This window comes from Geotrypetes seraphini, chromosome 7 (assembly GCF_902459505.1).
Source record: "Geotrypetes seraphini chromosome 7, aGeoSer1.1, whole genome shotgun sequence".
Taxonomy (NCBI): domain Eukaryota; kingdom Metazoa; phylum Chordata; class Amphibia; order Gymnophiona; family Dermophiidae; genus Geotrypetes; species Geotrypetes seraphini.
Genome location: NC_047090.1, coordinates 7406646 through 7431306, shown reverse-complemented (window position 1 = coordinate 7431306; position 24661 = coordinate 7406646). Strand labels below are relative to the sequence as shown.

The window sequence follows — 24661 nt, the reverse complement described above, 5'->3', positions numbered from 1 at the left end:
CCTTACAATCTGGCACGCTGTTGGCCTCGATTACCTGTATTGGAAGCTTGTTCCAATGATCAACCACTCTTTCGGTGAAGAAATACTTTCTGGTGTCCCCATGAAATTTCCCGCCCCTGAGTTTAAGCGGATGCCCTCTTCTGGTTGAGGGTCCCTGGAGAAGGAAAATATCTTCTTCCACCTCGATACGTCCGGAGATGTATTTAAATGTCTCAATCATGTCTCCCCTCTCCCTACGTTCCTCGAGAGAGTAGAGCCGCAGCTTGTTCAGCCTCTCTTCATATGAGAGATCCTTGAGCCCCGAGACCATCCTGGTGGCCATCCGCTGAACTGATTCTGCTCTTAGCACATCTTTACGGTAATGTGGCCTCCAGAATTGCACACAGTATTCCCGATGTGGTCTCACCATGGTTCTGTATAACGGCATGATGACCTCAGGCTTCCGGCTGACGAACCTTCTGCGGATACAACCTAACATTTGTCTTGCCTTAGATGAAGCCTCTTCACTGCTCCATCCCCACCATCCCTTTCACCGCCCTGTCCCCTTCCCTGCAGCATCCATACAAGACTCAGTACTGCAATATTTAGCTTATTCCTTCCTTATAAATCAAAGTTCTGGCTGCTGAACTAGAGAAAGAGATGTTCAGCTGGCAGGGCTTTGTTTATAAATTTTTATCAACACAACTAATATACTACTTTATTCTAAAGCAAAAAAAAAAAATAAATAAATACAATTTTTTTTTCTACCTTTGTTGTCTGGTTTCTGCTTTTCTCATCTTCTCATTCAATTCCTTCCATCCACTGTCTCTCTTCTCTCTGCGTCTTCCATTTTCTCTGTTACTGTGCCTCTCCCTTCCCCCCCACCAAATTGGTCTGGCATCCATCTTCTTCCCTCCATTCCCCCCCATAGTCTGGCATCTCTGTCTTCTTCCCTGCCAGCATCTTCTCCCCACTCTCTCTTCCCTATTTCCCTTCAGCATCTTCTCCCCACTCTCTGTTCCCCATTTCCCTTCAGCATCTGTTCCTCTCCACCCCACCTTTCCTCCCTTTCTCCCTCCCTGCCCCTTACCTTCATGGCGCTTTCACCCCCCCTGCAGTGAGAACACCTCTTAGCCGCTTCCACCATGCACCTGCACCCCTCCCCCGGATAACAGGCCCCTGTCTGACAGGCAGAAGGAGTGTTTCCTGCTTGCAGCCCACAACTGTGCCGACAAACCTCCCTGCCTCTTACCTTTGTGGCTGGCGATTTCTAAATTGCTTTCCTACGAGCAGCCGGAGCGTTGAAGTTGCATATGGCTGCCAGAAAGGTTGTCTCTGATGCAACTTCCGATTGTGTTAGAGATGACCTTTACGGCAGCCACACGCAGCTTCAACGCTCCGGCTATCGTGGGAAAGCAATTTAAAGAAATTGTCGACCACAAAGGTAAGGGGCAGGGAGGGAGTAGGGAGATGTTTGGACTGGACGGCGGCAGCAGTGATCAGTAAGGAGGGAGGGAGCGTGATAGGTGACCGCACGCGTTCCCTCCCTTAACTGCGGGGACAAGGCCATTCACCGCTCCACGGGGCGGTGAATGGCCTTTTCCCTGTAGTCACTGTGAACACAGTTTTTCCCCCACCATTTTGGTGGGTTACCGGCGGCTAGCCGCAGTTTACAGCCATCGTGTCATTCTCTAGGATAGATCAAAGGTCTGTCAAGTCCAGTATCCTGTTTCCAACAATGGCCAACTCAGACCAGAAATGCCTGGCAAGATCCCAAAGGAATATCTTCAATGGAATATCTTCCTCTCTGTTGCCAGAAAATCAATATCCCTCCAGTGTCCACAAAAAACAAAATAACTACTACAAAAATATATATCCCAAAAGGTCTTTAGGATTGTTCTTTGAATAGTAACTCCAATTGTGTTTCACATTTGCTGTTTGCCCTGTTAATCAGGGCATGTACTCACGCTTTCTTTTCTCGTCTGATTAGGAGCCTATAAATTTTCAGTGTTCCTTCTGATGAAGCAAACGTGAAACACGATCGGTATTACTGTTCAAAGAACAATTCTAAAGACCTTTATGGGTATATATTTGTGTAATAGTTATTTTGTTTTTCTGGACACTGGAGGGATTTGGATTTTCCGGCAATGGAGAGGAAAATATTCCATTGATTCTCCAGCAACGGAGAGGAAGATATTCCATTGACCATTAATCTTCCACCCACTTGGTGAAATACCATTTGAGGAAAGAGAGGTGTGATATTCATATATACAATCTTTTGAAAAGCACTGGATATTATAATCATTAGGTGGTTGGTGGGTGCAATGATGTTGGACATAACTCCATTATGAGACACCGTTGGCGGTGTAGATGGGGTTTAATTGACTGAGCACTATTATCATTTTTATAATAGATGAGATAGGTGAATGTTTGTTTAAGATTTCATTGTGGTTTTGAGTTCTGTCAGGTTGCTAGCTTCTGACAACTCAAGCCATTTATCCAATGGGTGGGGTGGGGGGGTGGTGGTAAGGATGCCCGGGGAAGGCAATGGCAAATCACCCCAGCTAAGTCTGCTAGGGAATGCTCGAGAGAAAATAAAGCTAAAATCCACAAATAATTTGATTTTTTTCCTTAAAGGATATTTCTTTTTTAAACTACCATACGAGACCATTCCATGGAGACGTCGCAAGTCAAACACATGGCCCTTGATGCTATTTTGAAAGAAAGGAAATTAAAATGGACTGATTAAGTCCTTGGTATGAAGCCAATATCAACAGTTTAAAAACAGAAACATTTCGTGGAGTGTCTTGTGAGGCGGTAACTGTTCTGCTCAATTTGACTTTTCAGCCTTCAGAAAACTAGCAAATGAAAAACGATATTTCACATATGTTCCTAGCACTGTATTTATTTAAAACCTTGCCAAAACTTGTAGTAATGTTTTTCTTGAATCATCTTATTTCCATGAGTGTTTCACTCCATGCATTTTGCCGTTGCCAAGGGTGGGGAAACAGCGATTATTTCTATTTCTGGACATCTAATTGTCTAAAAAATGACAAATCTTTTCATCAACATACTGCCTGATCTAAAGTACAAGATGTGAAATGGTTTTACACTGATCCAAACTAATGTGAATAAAGTCAGCTTCGAGAAAGGCATGTAAAGCCATTCAAAGGTAAAAACATACCGAGGCCTCAAAATAGTACTTGGCGGGCCGCGAGTTTGAGACCACTGATCTAGCTCATTAAACTGTCTTCACAGTGGCCAATCCAGGTCACTAGTACTTGGCCAAAACCCAAAGAGTAGCAACATTCCATACAGAATCCCACAAAATAGCAAGATTCCGGAATCCCAGAGAGTTACAAGATTCTATAATTCCAAAGAGTAGCAACATTCCATACAGAATCCCAAGGAAAAACAAGATTCCAGAATCCCAAAGAGTAACAAGATTTTAGAACCTCAAAGAGTAGCAACATTCCATACAGAATCCCAAGGAATAGCAAGATTCCGGAATCCCAGAGAGTTACAAGATTCTATAATTCCAAAGAGTAGCAACATTCCATACAGAATCCCAAGGAATAGCAAGATTCTGGAATCCCAAAGAGTAACATGATTCTAGAATCCTAAAGAGTAGCAACATTCCATACAGAATCCCACGAAATAGCAAGATTCCGGAATCCCAGAGAGTTACAAGATTCTAGAATCCCAATGAGTAGCAACATTCCATTCAGAATCCCACGAAATAGCCAGATTCCGGAATCTCAAAGAGTAACAAGATTCTAGAATCCCAAAGAGTAGCAACATTCCATGCTAGCGATCCAGGGCAAGCAGTGGCTTCCCACATTTCTTTCTCAATAACAGACTATAAACTTTTCCTCCAGGAACTTGTCCAAACCTTTCTTAAAACCAGCTACGTGAACCGCTCTTACCACAACCTCTGATGTAAGCTGGTTCTTAGGTACTTATTCATGTACCTTCATTTCTGGCCATTCTTCCAAGACAATTGATGCTTGTTAGTCTATGGACGCGTTAGCGTTTAGCACGGGCTAATCGGTTAGCACACCTTGGTAAAAGAGGGGGTAAATCTCTTCATTCTAATTATAGTCAGGGCCTAAACGAATACAACAATTACTTTGAGTTAATTCCTGACCCCTTCCTGGTGTTTTTTCCCCCCTTTTTTGTGCTTTCCTAGCTAAAGTGTCGTTCCCGCCTTCTTTCCTCCCCTTAAAGTCTGACATGAGTAATGTCTGTTGCTTATGTGTCTCCAAAAATATTTTATTACTACTGTAAATTTTTTTTAAGCAATTTTCATAAAACTTGGAAACTTGGTTAATTGGAAATGATGAAGGCAATATCTTTCTGGAAAAACCTGTATACAGTAGCAGGGGCCGATTTGTCTTCGCTGTGAATATCTCGGGTCACTCTGACATGAGACTAAACTTTCAACTGTATGTTCCATAAATAGATTGGCTGGTCTGTCAGCGTCGCTTGTCCAACCAGCTTGTTCGTCTTTGGTTGGCTGAGCTATAAACACAGCGCCATGTTGACACCCTGAGCACGGAGGAGGAGAAGCCCTGGCTCTAGTAAGTATTATGTCACTATTGACATTTCGAACTGCACTGCGTTTTCTCATAAACCCTGATGGCCATGAGCCACAAAACCCTGGCCATCGGGGGGTGGGGGCTGTATTAAAGTTTTGAAGTACTATGAGCAGATTAGGCTAGGGCAGGAGTAGGCCATTCCGGTCCTTGAGAGCCAGAGCCAGGTCAGGTTTTCAGGATATCCGCAATGAATATCTATGCCTCCTTGAGATGCAAATCTATCTCATACATATTCATTGTGGATATCCTGAAATCCTGACCTGGCTCTGGCTCTCGAGGACCGGAATGGCCTAGCCCTGAGCTAGACGAACCTCAGAAAATGCTTTCTTACATGCTCAAGTCCCTTATAAATGAATCCCTCCTGACCAGAGAAAGGCCAAATGTGCCCAGTGAGCTCTTGCCTGGGCCACTGGGCCAGGTGGGAGTAAAAAAGAGCAAAGCCCTGTATAAATGAAGATTCGTGGTACTCCCAGCAGAGGCCACTGATCAGTGGAGCTGAGAGCCCGCAGGATCAGGAAGAATTTCGCAACAAGCTGGTAAACCAAAGGCTTCACCCCTGGAAACACAATAGTGAGATCGGCCTCGACAGTTTTCCCCCAGGACTCGACTCCGTTTTCCGTCGGCTTTGCTCGCAGGTGCCTGCGGCTGAGATTCACGTGCATAAGATGCGCCTCTCTTTCTGCTGCGTTTCAGCAATTGGATCCGGCCTGGCGTTAACTTCTGCTGAGGTTGGCTTTGGAAGATGAAACGCTGAGGGGGGTGCTGGAAAGTTCTCATCCCAAGCAACGTCCTAAATTCGGTGGTAGCTGAAAACAGGGTTATTTCGTGAGATGTCAATTTGTGGAAACGAAATTCTGTTTTTTGACATTGTTTCAGCTCATTAATTGAACCACACCCACGTCATTCTCTTCTTGGTTGGGGACTTGCGCTCAATGTGCATCATCCCGATGCCCAAATTTCAACACCATCCTTGAATTTCGCAGGTAGCGCCTATTTTGGGGGGACAGAAATGTTCCTTGGGGGCACCCACGCCCATTAAAAAACACTGTGTTGTAGGTGTTTGACTGGGGTGGCAGAATTCATGGGGCAATAGCAAAGCAGGTCAGGGCCTGCTCCCTCCAACTTATTGTTAACATTTCCTATACTGTTCTCCCAGGGGAGCTCAGAACGGTTTACAGCAGGCTCAAAATCTACCTAATGTACCTGGGGCAATGGGGGGATTAAGTGACTTGCCCAGGGTCACAAGGAGCAGCGTGGGATTTGAACCCACAACCTCAGGGTGCTGAGGCTGTAGCTTTACCCACTGTGCCATTCTAGAAATCATAACGTAAAAGTGAGCCAAGTATAGGACAATGAAGCCATTGTGACATCACTGATGAGGTTGGCTCTTATTGGTGGAATGAGGCATTATGATGTCACAATACCAGCTCTGCTTATCAGTGAATTTTCTATACTGTTCTTCCATGGGAGTTCCAGAATGGCTTACATGAATTAATTAAGGCACTCAAGCATTTTTCCCTGTCTGTCCCAGCAGGCTCAAAATCTACCTAATGTACCTGGGGCAATGGGGGGATTAAGTGACTTGCCCAAGGTCACAAGGAGCAGCGTGGGTTTGAACCCACAACCTCAGGGTGCTGAAGCTGTAGCTTTTAACCACTGCACCACACTCTCCTCCTGCCTAAGCTTTCCTGAAGTGTTGGAAAATGCATGTTGGGGAGGGGGAGGGGGGGGGGAACATGGGACCCAGCAGACCTTGAGCATGTGTCTGTTCAGGGGCTCTGCTTTCAAGTGCTTCCCAAGCAGAGATAGTGGGATGGAGGCGGCCGTAGCAAGCTTGTTACTGGACAAGTGGCATCCTGGGAAGTAGAGCCTGTCACGGAGGAGATGCCCACGCTGATGATTTTATCAAGGGGTAGAACCCATCATGGGGACGGGGCCTACTTTGATGATATTGGGCCTCTATCGGAAGATGTGGGTCTACTCCAGTGGCGGTGTAAGGGCTGCCATTGCAGTGTTGGCAGGACTGGGTAGTGGGCAGCCCCTTGATGGCATACATTCAGTGGTGTAGTAAGGGTGAGTGTTACCCCCTCCCCTTTCCCCGTACCTTTTCAACTTCTCCAGCGTGAGCAGCAGGCCCACGTCCGTGTCGGCTCACCCTTTGACATCGATTCCTAGGCGTGGGTCCCGGAAGTAACATCAGAGAGAGCGCCAATGCAACCTCGTGCCAGGGGAGTAAAAAAAGTATGGGGGACAGCAATGGGCATGCACACATGGCAAGGAGAAGAGCGGGGGATGGGGGGGGGGAAGGGGGAGGAGCAGACAGGAGGAAAGGTGCCGTGCCCTTAGCAATATGGCACCCGGAGCAGATGGCCCCCCTCCCCCGCCACTCCCTTACTATGCCACTGCATACATTGCCTCCTAGGCCTGGTATTTCTGGAGGTTTCCCACATTGCATGCCTATCCACTGTTCTCTCAGCCAAGTTTACAGCTAATTAACAAGAAGAGGTTAATGAGTTTGACTAGGACAAACAGAACAGAGAAAGACAAGGGGTCAAATTTGTCTCCGTCCCCACAGGAATTCAATTTCCCCATCATGTCCCTGCAAGTTTTGTCGCTGTCCCTGCCCATGCCTGGAGAGGGTGCAGAGACAAGCAACAAAACTAGTAAAAGCTATGGAGAACTTGGAGTACGAGGAACGACTTTGGAGACTGGGACTGTTCTCCCTTGGGAGGAGGAGACTGCGAGGGGATATGATCGAGACTTTCAAAATACTGAAAGGAATCGACAAAATAGAGCAGGAAAAAAAGTTATTTACAATGTCTAATGTGACACGGAGAAGAGGACATGGACTGAAGCTGAGGGGGGACGAATATGAGGAAGTTCTTCTTCACGCAGCGAGTGGTGGACACCTGGAATGTTCTCCCAGAGGAGGTTATTGCGGAATCCACCGTTCTAGGATTGAAAAGCAAACTAGATGCACATCTCCTTACGAGAGGCATAGAGGGATATGGGTGACTAAAATTACGCCAGGTGTACACCTGGATGGGCCTCCACGTGTGTGGATCGCCGGACTTGATGGACCAAAGGTCTGATCCGCAGATGGTAGTTCTTATGTTCTTAACCACATAAGCCTCAAACATTAATGATTTTAGTGTTTGAGGCTTGTACAGATGAGGACGGAGCTTAGGCATTGGTGGAATGAGGCATTATGACATCACAACCTGCGCTCTAGAATGTTGCTACTTAGGATTTTAAAGAGTTTGAGGCTTGTGCAGATGAGGACGGAGCTTAGGCATTGGTGGAATGAGGCATTATGACATCACAACCTGCGCTCTAGAATGTTGCTACTTAGGATTTTAAAGAGTTTGAGGCTTGTGCAGATGAGGACGGAGCTTAGGCATTGGTGGAATGAGGCATTATGACATCACAATCTGAGCTCTAGAATGTTGCTACTTAGGATTTTAAAGGGTTTGAGGCTTGTACAGATGAGCACGGAGCTTAGGCATTGGTGGAATGAGGCATTATGACATCACAATCTGAGCTCTAGAATGTTGCTACTTAGGATTTTAAAGGGTTTGAGGCTTGTGCAGATGAGGACGGAGCTTAGGCATTGGTGGAATGAGGCATTATGACATCACAATCAGCTCTAGAATGTTGCTACTTAGGATTTTAAAGGGTTTGAGGCTTGTACAGATGAGGACGGAGCTTAGGCATTGGTGGAATGAGGCATTATGACATCACAATCTGAGCTCTAGAATGTTGCTACTTAGCATTTTAAAGGGTTTGAGGCTTATGCAGATGAGGACGGAGCTTAGGCATTGGTGGAATGAGGCATTATGACATCACAATCTGAGCTCTAGAATGTTGCTACTTAGGATTTTAAAGGGTTTGAGGCTTGTACAGATGAGGACGGAGCTTAGGCATTGGTGGAATGAGGCATTATGACATCACAACCTGCGCTCTAGAATGTTGCTACTTAGGATTTTAAAGGGTTTGAGGCTTATGCAGATGAGGACGGAGCTTAGGCATTGGTGGAATGAGGCATTATGACATCACAATCTGAGCTCTAGAATGTTGCTACTTAGCATTTTAAAGGGTTTGAGACTCGTGCAGATGAGGACAGAGATTACAGGAATGAGGCGGGAACAGGAAATGAACTCGCGAGGAGGGGACGGGGAAAAATTTGTCCCCGTGTCATTCTCTAAAAGAGAACAACCAAAGTTTCTACTGCACTTCTGGACTTGGCCTGTATTCTCTGAGCTGTCTTTTATGTTCTGTGGTTCCCCAAATATTTTAACAGGTTTCTTTACAACCAGTAAGAAAAAAAAAAAAAATAACCAACCAGCAAAATTACCTTTCAAAGGAATCATTGAAAACTAGGCCAGAGATATTTTGAATGCTCAGGCACTTTACTTTCGCAAAGGTTATTTTTGTAAGTACAGCACATACTGTCCCACTGATGGGAAAAAAACATTTTTTAAAAAGCCCCAGGACACTCCAGGCCTTCATTTTCTATCAGGTTTGAGAGTAGGGTTTGACAGTGAGTAGAAAACTTTGGATAATTTCCTAAAAGAGAAATCCAGAGGCCATTATTGAGATGGACTTTGGGAAATCCACTGCTTATTCCTAGGATAAGCAGCATAAAATCTGTTTTTCTCCTTGGGATCTTGCCAGGTACTTGTGACCTGGGTGGCCACTGTTGGAAACAGGATCCTGGGCTTGATGGACCTTCGGGCTGTCCTAGTACGGCATCTCTTAAGTTCTTATGTGAGCCAAGTCTAGGACAATCAAGCCATTGTGACATCACTGATGAGGTTGGCTCATTGGTGGAATGAGGCACTATGACATCACAATCTCAGCTCTGGAATGTTGCCACTCTTTGGGTTTCTGCCTGGTACTTGGGACCTGGGTTGGCCACTGTTGGAAACAGGATCCTGGACTTGATGGACCTTCGGTCTGTCTTATGTTCTTATGTGAGCCAAGTATAAGACAATGAAGCCATTGTGACATCACAATCTCAGCTCTGGAATGTTGCTACTCTTTGGGTTTCTGCCAGGTACTTGGGACCTGGGTTGGCCACTGTTGGAAACAGGACACTGGGGTTGATGGACCTTCAGTCTGTCCGAATATGGCAGCTCTTATGTTCTTATATGAGCCAAGTATAACACAGTGAAGCCATTGTGACATCACTGATGATGTTGGCTCTTAGGCATTGGTGGAATGAGGCATTATGACATCACAATCTCAGCTCTACAATGTTGCTACTCTTTGGGTTTCTGGCAGGTACTTGAGACCTGGGTTGGCCACTGTTGGAAACAGGATCCTGGACTTGATGGACCTTCGGTCTGTCTTATGTTCTTATGTGAGCCAAGTATAAGACAATGAAGCCATTGTGACATCACTGGTGAGGTTGGCTCTTAGGCATTGGTGGAATGAGGCATTATGACATCACAATCTCAGCTCTGGAATGTTGCTATTCTTTGGGTTTGTGCCAAGTACTTGGGACCTGGGTTGGCCACTGTTGGAAACAGGATCCTGGACTTGATGGACCTTTGATCTGTCCCACCCAGTAGGGCAATTCTTATGTTCTTGTCCATTGTACATTGCAGATCTGAGCCAGTTAGCTCACCTCTTTTATTTTTTATTTAAAACCCTTTAGATATTTTTGCAAAGCCAGTTGCATTCAGGTACAGTAGATCTGAAGTATAACAGCAGCACCAGCAAAGCAATTCTCAGATAACTGACTAGGCAGCAATGATAAGAAATCATGACCAACCTTATTTTTTATTCTGATATTAGCTAATTCTTCCTGGCTGGCCACTTCCGCCCTTGGAGATCCCTGTAGAGAAGGAGTGGACAACCTTTGGTCTGTCGTTCAATTTTATGTGGAGACCAGGGGCTATAGTCACAGAAAACACCATTATCCAGTGGTTTGGTATTTCGCAAGTATCTATTTTTAGTAAAACGTCAACTTATGTATGCATATATTTGACATAGAAGGTCTGTGGAGCTCTGTGCATTTCCAGGTACCACTAGGGGTAGCACTGACATTCTGGGTATAAAGGCTGCCCACCCCTGCTGTAGACAAGTCCTCCCCTATATCATCTTTCCTTCAGGCTCCCAAGTAAGAGGAGATGATGTGTGTAGGGGTGGGGGTGGGTGGGAGGGAGGGAGTTTTGAGGCAGCAGGCAGCGTTAATCCTGGGAGAGAGAGCTCAGCTTCGTTGCCATGGGGGGGGGGGGGGAGGGAGCACTGAGCCATCAGACGCTTCATGGGCCACGAAGGAAACTGAGGAACAAGTAGGCATCACCGGCAACGGCCATGGTGCAGAGAGCTGCTCCACCTTCTACACACACCTCCATCGTTCCTCGGCAGGTACGGGACTGTGTGCTTCCACGGCTGCTACAGAAACAAAGGAAAGTTGCCGAGATAGGGGACCTGCAGGAACTGGACACATCTCGGTATGTTCTGATGTACAATAGGTTCCATCTCTTGGATGACGCCTACTGGTCCAGCAGCTAAGATTAAGCATCGTTGTGTTTCCAATAGCTGACTCTACACACTGCAGTCTGACATTGTGTGTGTGTATGTGGTTTACAACCCTTGAGCATTTCATCTTAATCAGTTTTACTATCTAATTCTGACTGATATAAGATTCTGTTAAAATAATCGTGCCTGGATTTTACGCCTGCACTGAGAAAAAATAAATTCAACAGTATTAAACCATGTGTCATGAGTGCCACCTTCTGGTCACATCACGGATTGCTGCTAATTCTGACTGCTGCTGCACTCTGAATTCAGAATGCATTGTTTTTGTGTATAAAGAATAAGGGCCAGATTTCAAGATTTGGCAAAAAAAAAAAAAAAAAAGGGCCTCATTTTCCAATATGGCCGCTCAGGGCAATTCTATACCAGATGCCTTTAGAAGCCTAGTCTACATGGTGGAGGTAGATTTGGTGGAGATGAGGACTGAATTCAAGCAAATTTGGGACAAGCACAGAGGCTCTCTTAGAGGGAGGAAGGGATAATAAAGGCTATGGGTGGGTCACAAGGTCTTTCTCTGCTGTCTTTTCCTGGTCAGGAGTAGCCTAGTGGTAGCGCTGCAGCCTCTGAACCATGAAGTTGGAATTGGTTTAAAGGATTTTGACGAAACAGATCCTACCAAGTTTATTGTGCCGGTAAATTCTCATCTTCATGGAATAATCCTTGTGGAGTACCACAAGGGGTCTCCATTATCGCCAACTCTTTTGAACATCTATCTTATATCTTTGGCCAATCTGCTGCATAGCTTGAAAATTAGATTTCATACCTATGCTGACGATATCACGATATTAATCCCAATGATAGCATTTACAGCAGATTTTTTTAAAAAAACAGATCTAATTTCTTTTGGCCCACATTGAACACTGGATGACGCAATTCAAACTCAAGCTTAATCCAGAAAAAAACTAACGGCCTCGTTTACAAAGCCGCGTGGCAATAGCCCCGAAGCCCTTTAAATCTCTATGGGCTTCGGGGCCGTTAGCCCAGCACAGCCACTTTAGTAAAAGAGGCCATAAGTTTTTTCTTGCTAGCTCCATTGATAAAATAACTGAGAGAACACTTCAGATTAATGGCCAGAATTATACAACCGTCAGCTGTATTAAAATCTTAGGTGCAACCTTAGATCGACATCTTACTCTAAAGGATCATACTGATTTGATGACTAAAAAATGCTTTGCAATTTTTCAGAAACTGCGAACTATTAAAAAAAATACTTTGATGTATCATCTTTCAAACTATTTGTTCAATCCTCAGTTTTGGACTATTGTAACATCATCTATCTGGGCTCTCATATGAAAAAACACTATGAAAATTTGAAATAATACAAAATGCAGCAGTTCGCTTGTTATTTGGGCTCAAGAAGTCTGATCATGTGAGCCCGTATTATCAACGGCTTCATTGGTTAACATTTGGAGTTGTTCGGACTGGCTCCAGGATAAATCCAACAGGAAACTCGAAATATTCATATGTTCACGTATCCGACCTTAAAAGCCTGTCGATTTAAGAGGTTTAGGGAGAAAACATTTTCTTTTCAAGTTGGGAAAATGAACTCCTGGTTAAGTACCCTTATGCCACAAGCCCAATCCTACTATTCTTTTAGGAAGTTGTTAAAAACCTACTTATTTGATAAATGGATAAAATGAGATTGGATGTATCCTCTTTTGAAATGTTTGTGTACGTTTCACTGAATGTACAGTCTTCTTGGATGTAAACCGCTTATAACATATGTTAGGGTGATTGTGTGACATTTCCATCCCTAGTGATAAACCTGTCAGGGTTAAGTCCGTTACTAAACCAGTTCCCAGAGGCAGGAAACCGTTGGGGGTGTGTGTGGGGAGTGCAACCCCCCACATTATAGAGAAAACTGAACTTTCCTGAAAAAATCAGAAAAAGTTCCGTTTTCTCGATAATGGAGGGTTCCAACTCCCCCATCCCCCCCTCAACGGCAGCGCGAACAGTATGAAGTAAAGTGTGTGTGTGTGGGGGGGGGGGGGGTTTCCCCACTCACACCCCGCTTCGGAGCTCTTTAAAAGTAAGTTTTCCCATAGCGTGCTGGTGTCTTGCGCCAAATTGTCTGCGCTCGAATGTCGGCGCGCTGGTGTCTCGGGTGCGAATGACTATGAACCCTATTGATACTGAGTAGCAGTCGTGCAGAAAACCTGTGGATGTTTATTTTGCCTGAACTGTGGACTAAAGGAATTGCCATTGTCTGAAGCATTTAAAAAAAAAAAAAAAAAACCCAACTAAACTAGAGAACAGTATTGGTTTTGTAGGGTCTCCCTCCTTGGGAAACACGCCAGGGTCTGTGCTGCCACCTGTTGGCGGCCCTGGCAAGTGACAATATATAAGAATAAAAGTTATTATTATTGTGACCCTGGGCAAGTGGCTTAACAGTGGCATAGTAAGGGGGGAGCGAGGGAGGCAGTCCGCCCCCTTCCCCGGTACCTCTAGTTCACTGCCATGAGCAACAACTTCACCGTATTCCTTGCGACCGTGCCAGCTCTTCCGCTGACGTCACTTCTGGGTACCGCGCATAGAAAGTGACGTGAGTGGGAGAGCCGCCGGGGTCACGGTGAAGAACTAGAGGCATATGAGGGAAGGGTGTGTGTGTTTGCGCGCAGCAGAGTGGATCATGGAAAGAGCGGGAATGGGGGTGGGGGAGGGGTGCGTCCACCCCAGGCGCTTCGCACCCTTGCCAAAGGTCATAAGAAGCAGCATAGGATTTGAACCCACCACCTCAGGGCGCTGAGGATGTTGCCCCAACCTCTGCACCACTCCTTCCTCTCGACCTTTCTTAAACCCGGCTATGCTGACCACTGTAAGGACATCTTCCGGCAACAAGTGTCAGAGCTTAGCTGTTCTTTGAGCAAAACAATTTTTCCTCCCATTGGTTTTAAAAGTATTTCCAAGTAAAATTTATATTATAGAATTACTCCTAAATAGAAAACACATTTTAACTCCCCCCCCCCCCAACCTTTTATCAAGCTGCACTAGAGGCATGGGCCGGCCAGGTAAGTGCTCTGACGCTCACAGGAGATCTACGAGCATTTACCGCGTTGGATCGCACTAAAAGCACAGGAGCTGGGCCTCTTTCAAATAAAAGGAAGCTCTGGAATTTGAGGGCTATATATTGCCTTAGATTACTCCTGAACCTAAAACCCTTTAACTTGTGTATATATATATATATATATATATATATATATATATATATATATATATATATATAAGCAGGCGAATATGTGGCGGTGATAAAAACAAATCCTCCTTTTAAAAAGGCAATTATCATAGTGGGCCAGGATAATTGCCCCGATGCCCTTAGGAATTCAATGGGCATTGGAGCATTTGCTGCATGGCAGGAGGAGGAGGGAGTAACACAGTATCTGAATTCAAGAACTCTTGGGACGAGTTCATAGGGTCTCTTGTGGAGAGGAAGGGAGAGCAGATGGCATGGATGGCCATGTTTATTGTTAATCCTTCTATGCCGGCCTAGTTATAGAAGCTTTTTAAATTTGGCTTTCCAAATTCCATTGCCTCTTTCCATCATAACAAATGATATAGAAATGCATCCATTCATTAGCTATGGCGTTATCTCATAGCATTCTGCAAATGGTATTCTATATTAAGTATACTCTAACCTACTCTGTAGAATCATCTCAGTTAATTCTCTTCTGATAACTTTTTTTGTTTTTTGTAAGCTCCCCGTGACCTGTAAATCACCTTGATCCTTTATAGGCATAGAGCGATCCACAAATCTTAGATTAGATTAGATTAGATCAGTGTCTCTCAAACTGTGTGCCCCGAACAGGTTATGGATGTTCCAGAAGAGATTCCAGAATATTACTTTGTTTTTAAAAATTCCCTTTGGAAATATACACTAGAGCAGACGACGTGTACGTCACGTACGCAAGAGTCTGTGGATGTTATGAGCGTCTGTGCGCGTAAGGATAGAACCATCCAGACAAGCATCATTCTTCGACATGATTGGTCCTTGAAAACTAACGGCAAGTAATTTTAGTTTCATTTTTTATGCAGTCGTTATCCTAACGAGCAACAAAGCAATCGAGGCTTTGCTACCATTTGGATCTTCTTATCTTTGCGAACTTGGATTTTCAGCTCTGACAGAAATTGTACAAAAGAGAACGACTTCAGACGGTGGATGATGAAATGCGTGTCTTGCTTGTCGACTATCGAGACGCGTTTTGAAAACAAGCCCATCCATCGCACTGATTAGCAATTCTAGTCTATCTACTTTGGTTTCACCATTGTTACAATTACCCAGACATAGCTTAAAGAAGTTTAAACAAAAAACTCTCAAATGGATGAAGAGGTAGAGAGGGAAGGAGAGACAGATATAGTGTATTACAACTTGAAAGCATTGGGACCTAAATGCAGCTTCGAAAAAGTGGGCTTTGAGCCTGGATTTAAATATCGCCAGAGATGGAGCCTGGTGTACTGATTCTGGCAGGTTGTTCCAGGCATACGGCGCAGCAAGGCAGAAGGGGCGTAATCGGGAGTTGGCAGCCGAGGAGAAGGGTATGGACAAGAAAGACTTAGGGCTTCTTTTACTAAGGTGTGCTAGCGTTTTTAACGCACGCAGCAGATTAGCGTGCATTAACCACACGCTACGCAGCTAGAACTGCCAGCTCACTTCTGGCGTCAGCATCACGCGCGCATGCGCGCGGCATTGTAGGGCGTTAAACTGTATACGGAAGTGGATGGGGAGCCAATGAAGCGACTTTAGGAGAGGGGAAATATGAACATAATAATCCTGGTGGAATACGAGGCACATGGCAGAATTCTGAACAGATCGAAGAGAGGAGAGATGGATAAACTTCTAATCCCACACTCAACCCTGAGGACACTCCGATCCACAAATCAACACCTCATATCCATCCCTTCATTAAAGGTTATATATAAAAGGTGGATACAACGATGAAGCCAGCGGCACAATGTGCAGCGGCCTCAAAAAAGGCAAACAGAATGTTGGGCATTATCAAAAAAGGTATCACTATCAGAATGAAGGAAGTTATCCTGCCGCTGTATAGAGCAATGGTGCGCCCGCATCTGGAGTACTGCGTCCAATACTGGTCGCCGCACCTTAAGAAGGATATGGTGATGCTCGAGAGGGTCCAGAGAAGAGCAACAAAAATGATTAAGGGCATGGAAAACCTTGCATATACCGAAAGGCTGGAGAAGCTGGGGCTCTTTATCCGGAAAAGCGGAGACTTAGAGGGGACATGATAGAGACCTATAAAATCATGAAAGGTATAGAGAAGGTGGAGAGGGACAGATTCTTCAGGCTAGCGGGGACATCAAAAACAAGAGGGCATTCAGAAAAACTGAAAGGAGACAGATTCAAGACGAACGCTAGGAAGTTCTTCTTCACTCAGAGGGTGGTGGACACCTGGAATGCGCTTCCAGGAGAGGTGATAGGACAGAGTACAATAATGGGTTTCAAAGAGGGCCTGGATGACTTCTTGAAGGAGAAAGGGATTACAGGGTATAGATAGAGGGTTACTATACAGGGTACTTCAGGATTAGGGCATAAACAATTCAGGTGGTGGGAACTTACAGGTCAAGGACCTTGAGGGCCACCGTGGGAGTGGACTGCCGAGCACGATGGACCCCTGGTCTGACCCGGCAGAGGCAATACTTATGTTCTTATGAAATCTTCTCGATTTCCGCTTCTCAAATTTGGGATCATTTACCACTTTATCTTAAGAAGAAACTATGCTTGAGAGATTCGAAAGCTTCCTCTATATTGACGCGTTTCAAAGATAACAAGAATAATCTTGACAGTTCTGGGTTTTTTTTAATCACCACAATCACGATCCAGCCATGTATATGTTCGGTTGTATTTTAGACAAATCTTAATCCCTGCCCTAATGTTTTTCCTCTTGATAAATTGTAGTTCTGTCTTTTATTCCCCCCAAAGTTTGTCATGGGTAATGTCTGTCGCATCGAGACAGAGGAGGATATCTTCTGGCTCATGGGACCCTCGACCACCAGAGGGCATCCACTAAAAGTCAGGGGAGGGAAGTTTCATGGCGACTCCAGGAAGTACTTCTTCACCGAAAGAGTGGTGGATCATTGGAACAGACTCCCACTCCAGGTGATAGAGGCCAGCAGCGTGACGGATTTTAAGAGAAAATGGGATACTCATGTGGGATCGTTAAGGGAGTAAACTCAGGGGTGAGGGATACTTGGAATGGGCAGACTTGGTGGGCTATAGCCCTTTTCTGCCGCTTTTTTTCTATGTTTCTATGTTTCTATATGTTTCAAGATGTTTTTATTATTCTAAATCGCTTAGAAATTTCTTATAAGCGTTTTTTAAATCAAATGTTAAATAAAACTTGAAACTTTAGCGGGAGACTCGCCAGAAGCATATTGCAGTAATCCAGGTGAGAGGTGAAGAGGGCAGGGACACAAACGCAAATGCAGCCTGGTGCCAGGATTTTCGATTCTAATTTTGGGGTGCCCCATAGAAGGGTCTTTACTGAATTGCCCCTGAGTCCACTAGAGGGCTGACTCCATCTGCTATTCGTTAAATGCACCAAATTTGATAATGAACGCTGACAATTCAGTGCATATGGTTTTGGCTTTTCTACTGCCTTATTCCGCCCCTCTTACTTGTTCTTTCTGTTGGCACAATAATATTCTCTCTCAATCTCCTTTTTTCCTGTTTTCAATTTTTTTTTCTCTCCTTTTCGCCTGATCATTCACAAATGCAACGTGACAAAGCTGCTGGCTATGGGAGACAGCGCAATGCAGGCTGGACGGTCGCCCAGCATATGGTTCTCTATAGGGCACAATGTAAAAAAAAAAAAAAAAGAGATCTCGGTGATTAAGCTGAAGACAAAAGAGTTACAGAGGGAAATCACTCGGATGCCAACAGAAAGGTAATGCCAGTTATTTGGGTAACACACATCTCCCCTCCCCTCCCTGTTACTGCAGCGATCTCTGTAGCTGGAAGAAACTGTTTATTGAAGATCTGGACTGGGTTGCCCATAGTTTTGGGGGTTTTTTTTAATAGAAAGTTTCAGCCAGAAAACCAACGAAAGAAATTCCAGACTACATTGAACATAAAAAAGAAAAGAGTTGTTTTTTTTATTTTTATTTTATAAGAATACAGTATATTAAAATGAGGCCTTGTGGAAAGAATCATGTCCAGAAAAGCAGTTCTGTCAGAGCGCTTCTAAATTTGAGTAATTATTCAGAAAAATCTCTACTTATGTTGTATTTTTGTAGTAGAAAAAAAACCTTGATGGTTACTTATCCATTAAATATATAGAACCAGCAAAATGACACTGGATATAATCTCTTTTCTCTTCTTTTCTCTATTTATAGACAGGGACAAGCCTCAGAATATTGAGTATTAGATTTTCACCCATTCAGGCTCTGGACCGGCAGGAGTTCGTTTGTAGCCCAGATAAGCGTTGCAGAAAGACTCTTCTCTGACGCAGCGGGGATGTCATTTGATCCTGCAAAACGTAGGCCACATTGGACTGAGAGTAGCAAGCAACGATCCTGGTTCTTAAAGACCATAAGAAGAAAGCTCTATGAGGTTTAAAAGTTTACAGCACATTTGCACTTTTTGAAATGGCACTTTAGAACATAAGAACATAAGCAATGCCTCCGCTGGGTCAGCCCTGAGGTCCATCGTGCCCAGCAGCCCGCTCACGCGGCAGCCCAACAGGTCCAGGACCTGTGCAGTAATCCTCTATTTATACCCTTCTATCCCCTTTTCCAGCAGGAAATTGTCCAATCCTTTCTTGAACCCCAGTACCGTACTCTGCCCTATTACGCTCTCTGGAAACGCATTCCAGGTGTCCACCACACGTTGGGTAAAGAAGAACTTCCTAGCATTCGTTTTGAATCTGTCCCCTTTCAACTTTTCTGAATGCCCTCTTGTTCTTTTATTATTCGAAAGTTTGAAGAATCTGTCCCTCTCTACTCTCTTTATGCCTTTCATGATCTTGTAAGTCTCTATCATATCCCCTCTAAGTCTCCTCTTTTCCAGGGAAAAGAGACTCAGTTTCTCCAATCTTTCTCTATCTATCTTTCTCTCTTTCTCTCTCTCCCTTTCTCTCTCTCTCTTTCTGTCCCTCTCCACTCTCTATGCCCTTCATGATCTTGTAAGTCTCTATCATATCCCCTCTAAGTCTCCTCTTCTCAAGGGAAAAGAGTCCCAGTTTTTCCAATCTCTCAGCATATGAAAGGTTTTCCAAACCTTTTATCAGACGTGTCGCTCTCCTCTGAACTCTCTCAAGTATCGCCATATCCTTCTTAAGGTACGGTGACCAATATTGGACACAGTACTCCAGATGCTCCATGAAACAATCTTGTATAGTCTCCATAATTCTGTCTCCCTAGCGCATTTTGAGCTTCCAAGACTCCAGTCTATCCCGGGGTAGTTGAAGTCTCCCATAATAACCGTGTTACCCCTTTTGCATTCTCTCTTCATCTCGGCTTCCATTTCTTCATCGAAATCTCCGGTTTGCCCGGGTGGATGATAATATAGGCCCATCTTTATTTCCGGCTCTTTCCTTCCCGGTATTTTAACCCATAGCGATTCCAGCTTGTTGGTCGTCTCTGCTGTGTCCACTTTAAAGCACTAGTGCACTTTCTGTCGGCCCAGAGTCTCTGAAATGAACTGTGAGGTTTAAATAGTCTGTATTATGAATGAATTACACAGTCCCTTTAGTATCAAACAGTATTAAAAAGTAGTTTTAATGAAAATTATTGAAGAAATAAAATGTATTTTTAATGTTAGGAAAAAAAAAAGGTAGGGAGGATGGACTCAAGCCAGTGATGTGAATGTGAGGAAGAGAAAAGAAATGTCTTTCTCTTTGAAAGAACCCTGAATGGGTGAAAATCTAATACTCAATATTTTGAGGCTTATCCCCGTCTATAAATAGAGAGATAAGAAATTTTGGTTTATTTTGGTGGTTCTATATATTTCTATTTTTTTAGTTGCATAAATCTCAAGGCAAAACTGGCAGAGAGCAATGACACTCTACAAACAGTACGTTAATAGCAGGAAGGTGTCCTCAAATCCAGGGGTCCCACAGAATATAATGGGCCCCTTAATCTTTAGCATGTGCTAAATCAGTAAAAGGACCCCTAGATTTTTGCAAAAATTCTGATTCTTCTCTTCACAATTATCCCATATTGTTGCTGATTCAGGAGAATGTTTTGGCCTGGTACTTTTGCACATGTTGGCAAAAATATTTGGCATGTGTTAGCCGGACTCTGTCCCAATAGAGGTTCATTTTCTTTCACCCCAGACATGGTGGGGCTCATAATCAATAGTTTAAAACGTCCAAAAACCAGCCTAAGTCAACACTTGGACGCCATAATAGCAGGGACGTCCAAGCGTCGATAATCAAAACCAATTTTCTAGACGTGCAGCAGCACTTCTAAGCTGCTGTGTGTCCAGACAGCAATGGGGCATGCTGGGAGGAGTTTTATGTGCGGGAATCGGGTGGGCTTCAACCTGGACGTACTGCAGCCATAATCAAAGCTTTCCTAGAGGGAACTTAGACGCCGGCAGTTAGACCTGTTTGAGTTGCATCTAAGTTCCATAAAGCTGCCCATACTGACAAGAAGACCACTGGGAGGATTTAAGGCATGACCCCCCAGTGGTCAAAACCCCCTCCCACCACTCAAAGAGCGAAAAACAAAACCCATAAGATTCCCATCAGCTGAGCTGGTTTTAGGGATTCCTGGTGACTCAGGATCAGATGAGCCACAAAGCCTGACACCCTTCCCCTGACATCTCCACCCCATCCCCCTAAAATTCCTGGGTCCCCCTCCCACATCCTCAGAACCCCCCTAACTTTGGAAGAGCTCACACCCTCCTGCCTACAGGGCCATGTGCTGCAATGACGGGGTTCCTCCCTCCCAATGCATCTTGGAATGCATTGGGAGGGGCCGAAACCCTGATTAGCAGAGGTGGGGTGCCAATGGAATGATATGATGCTGTACAAAAGATTATATCAATGGAGCTTACACATCAATTAAAATCACAGATTAATAAACTTATCAAAATCTGTTTGAATGCAAGCTTTTGGATTATTTGGGAAAATGTTGAGGGTCCTGGGTTTTCCAGACAGTGTGGGGCTCATAATCAAAAAATACAGCCATCCCAAAACCATCATAAGTCCGTACTTGTCCTCCATCTCTAATTGAACTTTTCTCAAGACGACCTGGACGGAACTTAGACATGTTTTCAAAGCATCTAATTGCTAAAAAGGTGACCACTGGAGGGTTAAAGTCATGACCAAATATGAATGAACCAGTACAAACCTGTATCTAAAACATCAGCAACTGTTATGGGAAAGATCAGTAGTAAATTTAAGTCAAGCACAACAGCAGCCTCGGTCAGCAGCTCCCTCTTCATCGGAGTCGCCAAAGTCAAATTGCTTCATGGTCACCTGATTGTCTGACTGGACTTGCATGACCTTGTTGGCTAGTTGAGATGCGAAAGCCAGAAGGGTGAGATATTTACATCTTTACTTTAAAAGGAAACCAGAGTAGAGAATGACACGGTGACAGAATTCATCACCGTCCCCGTCCCCGCGGATAACCGCGGAAAACAATCCTGTGTCATTCTTGCGTGTCTATCTCAACCTCAGTCCTTCTACACCAACATTCTTCAATGCAAGGCTTAAGGGTGGTTGAGCCCATTCATACTCTCGATTCTTCCCTCTCTCCTTGAATAATGACATTGAGATGGTTTCTCGCGGTTATCCATGGGGACGGGAACGGTGATGAACTTTGTCACCGTGTCATTCTCTAAACCAGAGTCTAAGAGAATCTGTTTCTAAAGTGACAATTTATATATATTTTGTAAGATGAAATGTGGGAATTGAAGCTTTAATATAATTGTAGGCGCTTGTCACTGAAATGTTTTCTTTGTTAGATTTGTTAATTGTATGTGATGTGATACGTTCATTTTGGAACCCGCTTTGTATAAAGCGGGATATAAATTAATAAACTATAAACATATATGAAAGAAACCCACAATTTCTGCCAAGTCATTTTAATGGGAAAGGTCTCTTCTTTTCTCAGCAGAGCATGACTCCTACCAAATTGCTGGGATTCACAAAGTGTTACCTGGTAACTTGTGCATGAAAGAGTTCATTTGATTGCAATCAGTAGATTTTAATTTGTTTAGAAATGTCTGTCTAACTGACTCATATTTTTGCTGGCAGTTTTAAGAACCCTGATGTGGTCAGGGTCAACGCAAGGGTGCTCGATTCCCCACGGCGAACGTTCAGTCTCGCACCTGTCTTTTCGTTCCTCTCCCCCACCCTGCAATTTCGATAATTACCCTCAACTATCGTGATCACTCCACCACTGTGAAACTGCCTAACGGCCCACCGTCATTTTAAATATTAAGCTTGAGTTTGTGCCTATTCTAAATACATAATGGGGTGAGGGGATTTTGTAGCTGAGCATTTCTGTTTATGTGCCCTGAAGATGTGAAATGCCCCCCCCCCCACCCCACCCCGATGTTCAATGAGACTTTAGTTGGCTCGAAAGGGCTCCTGGTTAAGTCCTTTCTGGCCAGCTATTTCCTTTTGAAAATCTGGTTTACCTTTGTTATAACTGGACTTTTCACACAATTGTATTCTTATATAACGCAATTGAGCTCTCGGATACCTGCACTGATCGGTCATAGATTTTTACATCAGTTTCAGCAGGTGATAGATATTCATCGAGCTCATAAGAACATAAGCAATGCCTCTGCTGGGTCAGACCTGAGGTCCATCATGCCCAGCAGTCCGCTCACGCGGCGGCCCAACAGGTCCAGGACCTGTGCAGAAAGCCTCTATTTATACCCCTCTATCCTCTTTTCCAGCAGGAAACTGTCCAATCCTTTCTTAAATCCCAGGACCGTACTCTACCCTATTACATTCTCTGGAAGCGCATTCCAGGTGTCCACCACACATTGGGTAAAGAAGAACTTCCTAGCATTTGTTTTGAATCTGTCCCCTTTCAACTTTTCCAGATGCCCTCTTGTTCTTTTATTATTTGACAGTTTGAAGAACTTTTCCTTCTCTACTCTCTCTATGCCCTTCATGATCTTATAAGTCTCTATCATATCCTCTCTAAGTCTCCTCTTCTCCAGGGAAAAGAGTCCCAGTTTCTCCAATCTTTCTCTCTCTCTCTCTCTCTCTTTCTCTCTCTCTCTCTCTCTCTATTTCTCTCTGTCTCCCTTTCTCTCTCTCTTTGTCCCTCTCTACTCTCTCTATGCCCTTCATGATCTTGTAAATCTCTATCATATCCTCTCTAAGCCTCCTCTTCTCCAGGGAAAAGAGACCCAGTTTCTCCAATCTCTCAGCGTATGGAAGGTTTTCCATCCCTTTTATCAGACGTGTCGCTCTCCTCTGAACCCTCTCGAGTATCGCCATATCCTTCTTAAGGTACAGCGACCAATATTGGACGCAGTATGCCAGATGCGGACGCACCATCGCCCGATACAATGGCAGAATAACTTATTTCGTTCTGGTCGCAATACCCTTCTTGATTATACCTAGCATTCTATTCGCTCTCTTAGCGGCCGCTGCGCACTGTGCCGTCGGCTTCATTGTCATGTCCACCATTACCCCTAAGGCCCTTTCCTGGTGCGTATTTTTTCTTAACTTTTCTTTATGCGTGCTTACAATAATTTAAAGTGCTTCGTGCAATAAATATATGAAAAACCAGCCCAGCAATTATCTTAATTACTGCCGGTGCTTCTTGTACGTAGCTTTTTGATGGCCCAACGGGACCCATTTTGCCAAAATAATGGCTTCTTCGGGGGGGTCTACGACTTTGCAGAAATCAGTTCCCTGCTATCTTGCAAAAAGCCAAGTCCAAGACAGAAGACTACCAAACTACATCCAGACTCGCAAAACAGCCATGGTTTACCTTTGGCCATTAGCCTTAGCTAGTCAGACAAAGAAAATCAGTTTTGCCGGCAAAGTATGAGCAGCTAACTTTGACCGGATACTTAATGCCAATGACCCTGGCATTCAGTGACTAAGATCATCGCAGGAGACAGCTGGGCTGTCTCCCACGATTTCAGTTTCAGGATAGTGTCCATATTTTGTCGCCCATACCTGGCGGAGCTGTGTTTCACGCACATAACAAAGAGCTCCATCCATGCCTTGCCTGGGTTCCACTCACACTTGCACACTTGCACTGATTCACTAGCCCTACAGTCCATAATTGGTGCTTAGATTTGTGTCTCCTTAGTTCAAGAAAGACAGAGCGGCACTAGAAAAGGTTCAAAGAAGAGCGACCAAGATGATAAAGGGGATGGAACTCCTCTCGTATGAGGAAAGACTAAAAAGGTTAGGGCTTTTCAGCTTGGAAAAGAGACGGCTGAGGGGAGATATGACTGAAGTCTACAAAATCCTGAGTGGAGTAGAACGGGTACAAGTGGATCGATTTTTCACTCCGTCCAAAATTACAAAGACTAGGGGGCACTCGGTGAAGTTACAGGGAAATACTTTTAAAACCAATAGGAGAAAATATTTTTTTCACTCAGA

General features: G+C 44.4%; 1 protein-coding gene across 3 annotated transcripts in view; it reads left to right on the top strand.

The window, feature by feature from the left end:
- Positions 1-4466: 4466 nt before the first annotated feature.
- Positions 4467-24661, top strand: part of NTF3 (neurotrophin 3) — a 212218-nt gene continuing 192023 nt past the window's right edge. Inside the window, exon 1 of one of the 3 annotated variants that reach the window (XR_004540014.1) lies at positions 4467-4559. The gene's annotated coding sequence lies outside the window, so the exon portion shown is untranslated. The remainder of the gene's footprint in view (positions 4560-24661) is intronic. The other 2 variants (XM_033950725.1, XM_033950722.1) reach the window with 2 other exon arrangements.